At 37.4% G+C, this 9,286-nt stretch overlaps 1 long non-coding RNA gene across 1 annotated transcript; it reads left to right on the forward strand.

Annotated features, from left to right (window-relative positions):
• Positions 1-1,789: 1,789 nt before the first annotated feature.
• Positions 1,790-3,060, forward strand: LOC131859443 (uncharacterized). The gene is made up of 2 exons (XR_009359143.1): positions 1,790-2,304; positions 2,582-3,060. It is a non-coding gene; the product is annotated as an uncharacterized LOC131859443 (long non-coding RNA).
• Positions 3,061-9,286: the final 6,226 nt, after the last annotated feature.

A 9,286-nucleotide genomic window follows, 5' to 3' on the forward strand; every position in this document is an offset into this window, starting at 1 on the left:
AATTTAACTTAAAATGTATGCAATCAAATCTTAACCCCCACTTGACAATATATTTGTTTAACTTTTACATCAAAATGTCATATTCGGATATGTAAGGAATGGTTGAGCGTCCAAACCATAAATGGGCAGAGAATAAAGAAGAAAGTGGCAAAGACAAGTATAAGCCGTAAGATAGGTATTACAGATTTAATAATAATCAATATCAAGTCATTGATATTAAAGTCAGATGTCAATCAATATACGCTTTACTTGCACGCTAAGATTTTCAAAAGCAAATAATTGAATACACAAATACGAAGCATCTATTCGATTAAAACAAAACCCCTAAGAAAAGTCTTCATTGACAAGATGGAAGCATAGCTTTAAAGTTTCATTATTTTATGTTTAAAGTTAAGATATTTGTTTTAATTTGTAAGTTAATGGATTAAAATTGTTTATACGTTTCTAATTAATATGGGGCTTAAGTTCGTAGTTTAGTAAGGGTAATTTATATCACGTTTCAATAAAAAATGAATTTGAGTAATTATAGCATCACACAAATATTGATATATTATGTTTTTAGATATTTTGTGGTAAAATATAAGAGTGGATTTTGGTTTAAAAATTCAGTAATTGATATTATTTTAATGTTTTTTAAATAAAGTCAATTAGGAGTTGGCTTGGGCCATGGGTTTGCTCTCCATTGGTCTCATGTTTGACTATGAGGCTCAGTTTTGCTGCACGTGGTTTGTGGGTGTTTGCTTGCATCCATAGGGGATTCGTCTTGCTTCAACTTGCCCCTTCTTGGCCCCAACTTGGTAGTAAGTAAGACCAAGGTAAGGCAAGTTGGGCGTTGGATGGGTCGTGAGGATACCCTGAGCTAAAAATAATTGAGCCAAAAAAATAGGTTGAATATGTATCATTATCTTTTTATTCAACATCAACAAGTGTATAAATTGTTTAAAAAAAAAAATAGTTCGTGCATTACCATAAATATGACCCTACCAATTAAACCCCTTATTCTTGACCACAAAATAATCAATTCTTCCTACATAAGAAGCTCAAAATATTTGATAAGAGGTTTTATGTCAAACCCAAATTTTATTGCAACCCATTGAAAGCATGGGACTAAGCTGATACATTTTCCACTAAGAGTTAAAGTCTCTTATTCTTAAACATCACAAAATTCATTGATCAAAGATAAATTTTGGCCTATAAAAAGACACGTATATATCACTTTTTGTGGGATGGGATATAAAATTGTCATTCACAATTTAGCCATTAAGAGTATGATATCAAAGTTGATTGGTCAAGGACTAATCCTATGTCCCCATTCTCTTTAAGAGCAATTTCTACTTCCCATGCCATTTGTAATTACGAGAATTTAGTGGAACCACTTCTTAAAAATTAAAAATAAGCTTTGGGAAGGCTAGAAATAAAAAGACTTATTGAAAAAAATGACACTAAAAAAAGATCAGTCCCATGGAGACCTACCCTAAAGGGTATCTATTCCATCAAAATCACCCACAACACAATCACAACTTTTTTGTGATGTCACAATCCCTAATAAACCTAGTCAAAACTGTTGAACACAATATAAATTTAATAAAACCTTACATTTATCAAAATTTTGATGCCTAATAAACTTGTTCAAAATAATATAAATTTAAAAAGACCCTATCCCTATACCTAATAAACTTATTCAAAAGTATTCAAAATAATTTATAAATTTAGCAAAACCAAAAACACGTTTTAAAAGCCAAAGTAGAGAAATTGAATAAGACCCTTTCTAATAGGCGGCTTTCCCAAATAAAATCAGGTTTGACTGAAACAAAATATTTGTGAAAAGGAGACCTCGCCCTCAAAATAAGAATACAGCAAGTTAATACAACACCAAAACCAGGAATCTTTGCGTTCCCACCTCCCAAACCCAAAAAAAATACAGATTTCAAGTAAACAGAATTTACCAATTTACCATTACCATTATCGGAGCTTCTTTCTTCCTCCTCCTTTGGGCCAATGTGGTAATCAGTGACCTCGAAAATCATGAATTTTCCTAATTTGACTTTGATTGTTTCAAGTCACAGACAGGAAAGCAGAGTACAGAATTTACCCCGACTATGCCGACGGCACCGCGGCATGAATGGCGGAAATTATTCCCGGCAACCTCGGGCCTTTAAATTCAACAATCTCGCAAGGTAATCCAGTTTGCCGCTTCGCTGATCGAATCGCAGAGCCGAATTATTCATATTTATTCTTGATTTCCGTTGATTGCTCCTGAATTCTTCTCAAAACCCTGACCCTAGTCGATCCAATAATTGCAAGGTTCGATCTTCCTTACGATTACAGATTTTCTCTACAGTTCTTTAATTTTTTTAAAGCCTTTGCGTTTATCTACATTGTTTCGTTAAATGTTTTAAAGATTTTGTGTTCTTCACAATATTTCGTTAAATACTTTAAATCTGTTATGTTTCTTTACAATAATTCGTTGAATTTTTTAAATCTCCTGTGTTTCTTTACAATATTTCGTTAAATTTTTAAAGATTTTGTGTTTCTTTACAATATTTCGTTAAATTTTTAAAGATTTTGTGTTTCTTTACAGGGGAAATGAGTACCTCGGATCTTCTGGCATTGGAGGCAAAACAGGAAAATTCACAGGCTGTGCGCCTGAAAGAATTGGGGATGTGGATGAAGAGGTCATGGTCGGCTGATTCGCTGACAAATACAGGAATAAAAACCTGTGTATGCGCGCCTACGAAGCACGCGGGATCGTTTCGCTGCCGCCTCCACCGCATGTCGCCGCCTCCGCAGGCGGCGCCGCTGCCTCCATTTGCAGGATCATCCACTTCTCCCAAAAGCATTAATCCACAATAATATTCATATTTTATCCAGATGTGCGTGTAAGCGTGAACAGCCGGCATTCTGCTGTTTACGCCCTTCCTTAATCTTTTGCATACATTCTTGCTTGGAACAACTGTCCTGTGTGTCGTTTTATGTATTGTTTCCGCCATTTTTCCTGTTCTGCAGAGTTCGACGCATCTGGCAAGCGCCTGTGTATAAATAAACAATTTGTTGCTTTCTCGTGGGTGCTTCTCTTCCTATGTATCAATTTTAATCCTTGTAGAGATTTATAATTTTTAATGAAAATAAAAGCTTTTTCTAGAAAAAATTATAAAAGTTTAGGATTTCAAGTTGGGATGGGAATAATACACGTGGTATTAAATATACGGTATTTAGAAGTTATAATTTGGTTATACTGCACTCTGCTTCAAATCCAAACTTACGAAGCTAATGTGACATGCATAATAAAATATGGATTCACATAATTGAACTAGCAAATAATTGATGACTTAAATAAATATGATTGATTTGTTGTACCTAGATAAGGGTGGTGTTTATAGACACAATTTGAAAACTTGTTAGTTAAGGATTTATTATTCTTTGATAAGCCTCTAGTTAGATCAATTCAATGGCTTTGGAACAATAATTGTTCAACAAACAAGTATGTGGTGATGATTAAGATCATGTGTGCTTTATAATATTGAATGGACATACTATGAAGGGTATGTGACAATGCTCTTTGATGACTCTTTGAGGATTTCAAAATAAACATATGTATAATGCACTACATGCACAATAAAAGGAACTACCCCCAACTACTCAAACCATGGCCTACCAAATGAAATAGAGAATTTATTTGAAGAAGGAAAAGCATGAATGATTGTTCAACAAACCAGTTGTGGTGATGGCTAAGATCATGTGTGTTTGATAATATTTATATGGAAGTACCTTGAAGGGTATGTGGTAATGCTCTTTAATGACTCTTTGATAATACATCATATGCACAACAAAAGGAACTACTCCCAACTACTCAAACCATGGCCTACCAAGTGAAATAGAGAATTTATTTGAAGAAGGAAAAACATGGCAAAGTACCTTTACCTCTTTAAAACCCACTATAATAAGTAAAATGATGCAACCCCAATGTTTTAATCTATATAATCATTTTTAAAGGTAGTCTTGAATGTGTGTAAAAGCCTCGCTAAAGATGATTGGTAACTAGAAGGTTGAAAATAGTCTGCTTTGTGATCTCTTATATGTTTTTGCACTCATTTGTCATTATCACAAGCTTATTGTTCCTCTTATCCTTACAAATATCATGGTATTGAGTAATTAAGATAAGTTCTATCATATTTATAAGTGTTTGAAAGGTCTGGGACAACATAATTCCAATTGAAGGAGCAAGGTGTAACTTACATCCAAGCATCCTATTATACATGGTAAATGATTTTTTTCTTAATAAATCTAGTATTTTGTTGCCATTACCAATCAATCTTGTGCTTTCTCTTCAAAGAGTTTCCAAGATAAAATTCTCAAGTCATTGTGGAGTTTATTTTATTTGTATCGTGTATACTTCCTACATAGTGTTCAACACCTAGCGGGTGAATTCACAAAACTGGTTCCCACTTTTGCCAACGAAAGAATTTGGCGAAAGTGGGAATTTCGGATTTGACAATGTTCGAGCGAAACACAAATGTTCGCTCGGACTGCCCCTGGGAGTCCGAGCGAACCAAACGGTTCAGCTGGGTTCAAGCGAACACGGTGGTTCGAGCGAACCCATTAAATATCGATATTTTAATGGGTTCGCTCGAACCCCCCATTCGCTCGAACCCTTGGCAGTTAGGGTTTTTTTTTAAATTTTATAAATATCGAAAATGACAGTTAAAAGGTCATTGTTACATTTGACTTTTTCTGTCTGGTGGGGGTTGGATCGAACCAGTCGTCAGCATCACGTCATCGAGCATTGTCTGCAGCAGTTAGCATCTTTCTTATTTCAGTTTTCGACCCTTGTTATATCAGGTGCACAAAATAACCCTTTGTTTGGTTTAATAATGTCTTTTTTTATTAAATTTGTAAATAATTTATTTGTTAATTTAATTTTTTAATTAAATAATTATATATAGTTATTGGTTTTGAACATTTTAGAAAAATGTTTGATAATTTATTGTTTTTCATTATTTTAGAAAAATGTTTGATAATTTAATATTTTGATTGAAATGTGTAAATTTGTTTTTAAAATTACGTAATTGTATAGATGTATATTTTTTTCAACATTTTAAAAAATTGTTATGAAAAACATAGAAAACTACCCTGTAGTAAATCAGATCTTAGAAAAACATTAGCAAAAAAAGAAAAACGTTAAAAAAATTAATTTAAATAAACATTAGAAAATTTAGATACCAAATTTAAACAAATTAGACAAAATAAATTTCCTCTACAATGTGACCTATTTTCACATCCTATTACACGCACAACATGACCCCTTAAGACCACATATGACACTATACGTTCTCTTAGGAGGTCATAGAGGATCACATATAATATAATAGTGTACATGTATGACATTCCCTTTAGGATCACATCTAGTGTCCTAAGGGGTCATACGTGGTTCTAAGGGGTCACACGTGTTATAACACATGCGGGACCCCTTAGAATCGCATATGACCCCTTATAAAATTGTAGGGTGAATGACATACCCCTTAGTCCATCAAATAGTGTCTTAACACATACGTGACCCATTAAAATCGCATATGACCCTTTATAAAATCAATCTTAGTGTGAATGACATATCCCAAAACCCATCACATAGCGTCTTAAGGGGTCGTATGTGGTCCTAAGGGGTCACGCATGCTTTAACACATGCGTGACACCTTAGTAGGTCACATAGGACCCCTTATAACATCCTACTATACATATGACATTCCCCTTAGGATCACATAGTGTCATAAGGGGTCATATGTGGTTCTGAGGGGTCATGCATTTGTTATAACATATGCATGACCCCTTAGAACTGCATATGACCCCTTATAAAATCCTAGTGTGAACGACATACCCCTTAGTCCATCACATAGTGTCTTAAGGGGTCCTATGTTGTCCTAAGGGGTCACGCATGCATTAACACATGTGTGACCCCTTAGTAGGTCACATATGACCCCTTATAACATCCTACTGTACATATGACATTCCCCTTAGGATCATATAGTGTCCTAAGGGGTCATATGTGGTTAGACCCACATATGACCCCTTATAAAATCCTATAACCACATATGACCCCTTGTAAAATCCTAGTGTGAACGACATACCCTTTAGTTCATCACATAGCGTCTTAAGGGTCGTATGTGGTCCTAGGGGCCACACATGCATTGACACATACGTGACCCCTTAGTAGGTCACATGTATGACCCCTAATAACATCCTACTGTACATATGACATTTCCTATGTGTCCTAAGGGGTTGAATATGTGGTCCTAAGGGCTCACGCATGCATTAACACATGCGTGACCCCTTATAGAATCCTAGTGTGAACGACATACCCCTTAGTCCATCACATACTATCTTAAGGGGTCGTATGTGGTCCTAAGGGGTCAACATGCATTAACACATGCGTGACCCCCTTATAACATCCTACTGTACATATGACATTCCCCTTAGGATCATATAGTGTCCTAAGGGGTCATATGTGGTTAGACCCACATATGACCCCTTATAAAATCCTATAACCACATATGACCCCTTATAAAATCCTAGTGTGAACGACATACCCCTTAGCCCATCACATAGCATCTTAAGGGGTCATATGTGGTCCTAAGGGGCCACACATGCATTGACACATGCGTGACACCTTAGTAGGTCACATAGGACCCCTTATAACATCCTACTATACATATGACATTCCCCTTAGGATCACATAGTGTCATAAGGGGTCATATGTGGTTCTGAGGGGTCATGCATTTGTTATAACATATGCATGACCCCTTAGAACTGCATATGACCCCTTATAAAATCCTAGTGTGAACGACATACCCCTTAGTCCATCACATAGTGTCTTAAGGGGTCCTATGTTGTCCTAAGGGGTCACGCATGCATTAACACATGTGTGACCCCTTAGTAGGTCACATATGACCCCTTATAACATCCTACTGTACATATGACATTCCCCTTAGGATCATATAGTGTCCTAAGGGGTCATATGTTGTCCTAAGGGGTCACGCATGCATTAACACATGTGTGACCCCTTAGTAGGTCACATATGACCCCTTATAACATCCTACTGTACATATGACATTCCCCTTAGGATCATATAGTGTCCTGAGGGGTCATATGTGGTTAGACCCACATATGACCCCTTATAAAATCCTATAACCACATATGACCCCTTATAAAATCCTAGTGTGAACGACATACCCTTTAGTTCATCACATAGCGTCTTAAGGGTCGTATGTGGTCCTAGGGGCCATGCATGCATTGACACATACGTGACCCCTTAGTAGGTCAGATGTATGACCCCTAATAACATCCTACTGTACATATGACATTTCCTATGTGTCCTAAGGGGTTGAATATGTGGTCCTAAGGGCTCACACATGCATTAACACATGCGTGACCCCTTATAACATCCTATTGTACATATGACATTCCCCTTAGGATCATATAGTGTCCTAAGGGGTCATATGTGGTTAGACCCACATATGACCCCTTATAAAATCCTATAACCACATATGACCCCTTATAAAATCCTAGTGTGAACGACATACCCCTTAGTTCATCACATAGCGTCTTAAGGGGTCATATGTGGTCCTAGGGGGCCACGCATGCATTGACACATACGTGACCCCTTAGTAGGTCACACATGACCCCTAATAACATCCTACTGTACATATGAAATTTCCTATGTGTCCTAAGGGGTTGAATATGTGGTCCTAAGGGCTCACGCATGCATTAACACATGTGTGACCCTTTATAGAATCCTAGTGTGAACGACATACCCCTTAGTCCATCACATACTATCTTAAGGGGTCGTATGTGGTCCTAAGGGGTCAACATGCATTAACACATGCGTGACCCCTTATAACATCCTACTGTACATATGACATTCCCCTTAGGATCATATAGTGTCCTAAGGGGTCATATGTGGTTAGACCCACATATGACCCCTTATAACATCCTACTATACATATGACATTCCCCTTAGGATCATATAGTGTCCTAAGGGGTCATATGTGGTTAGACCCACATATGACCCCTTATAACATCCTACTATACATATGACATTCCCCTTAGGATCATATAGTGTCCTAACATACATATGACGTGTTAGATCTCTCTATTCTTGAATTTTTTATGTATGTCAAAGATTTAAATATGTACATGTACATTAGATCTCTCTATCTCTTTGAAATATATGTTATCTCTAGATCTGAAATATATGAACTCTCTCTCTCTCTCACTGAAATATTTGAAATTTTTACATGTATTTTTTGAAAATGAAAATGATCTCTCTCTCTCTGTCATGAAGATTTATATGTATATAATCTCTCTCTCTCTCTCTCTCTCTCTCTCTCTCATGAAAATGATCTCTCTCTCTCTCTCATGAAAATGATCTCTCTCTCTCTGCTTACGTATTTATTTTAACTTTATGACATGTACCTAGATAGATGGCATCCCAGGATATACCTTCGCAGGCTCCTGATCAGGATCCACCTTTGCAGGCTCCTGATCAGGATCCACCTTCACAGGCTCCTGATCAGGATCCACCTGTGCAGGCTCCACATCAGGAGCCACCACAGCAGGATCCTCCACAGCAGGATCCCCCCTTGCCCGATATTGCCACTATTTTTCATTATAGTGATCGAGAGTTGCATAGGTTGAGGGCCATACTAGATGACCCTCGTACTGATGGCGTGTACAAGAGTACGTGCACGTCCATTTTTTACAGTTTGCAGACATTGAGGGACCGCTTAGTATCTCATACCTCATTCTCACCTGAGGTTATAGAGGATATATATAGACAGTTGAGGAGTGAGGTGAGGGGTCCTCATTCTTTTGCTGATGTGGTGGGGGTGGTCTCGAAGGAGACCATCAAGGAGAGATGCTTCCCACAATATCAGGAGAAGAGTAAGGTGAGGGGATATCAGGTTACCAGATGTATTGACCCACAGGTTGCGTCACTGATTTACCCACGATTCTTAGCAGCCCATGGTCGTTATCCTAATAATGACCAGATTCCATTATACTTTGCACAGCAGGTATTTGCTGAGGTTCATTGTCAGATGAAACCAAACTACCTTGATATTCCGGGATATTATGGACAGGGGAGGGGCAGGATTGCTGATAGAGATGCATACCGTAGGCGTGATAGAGCTCCGCCTAGACACAGGGACCTTGTTGGCCAGAGATTTCCTGCAGTAGTCCCAGCCATGGCACCCATAGCAGATCACGTTGTGATTGCTTCTCAGAGAGAAGCAAT

Source organism: Cryptomeria japonica, chromosome 10 (assembly GCF_030272615.1).
Source record: "Cryptomeria japonica chromosome 10, Sugi_1.0, whole genome shotgun sequence".
NCBI classification, from domain to species: Eukaryota; Viridiplantae; Streptophyta; class Pinopsida; order Cupressales; family Cupressaceae; genus Cryptomeria; species Cryptomeria japonica.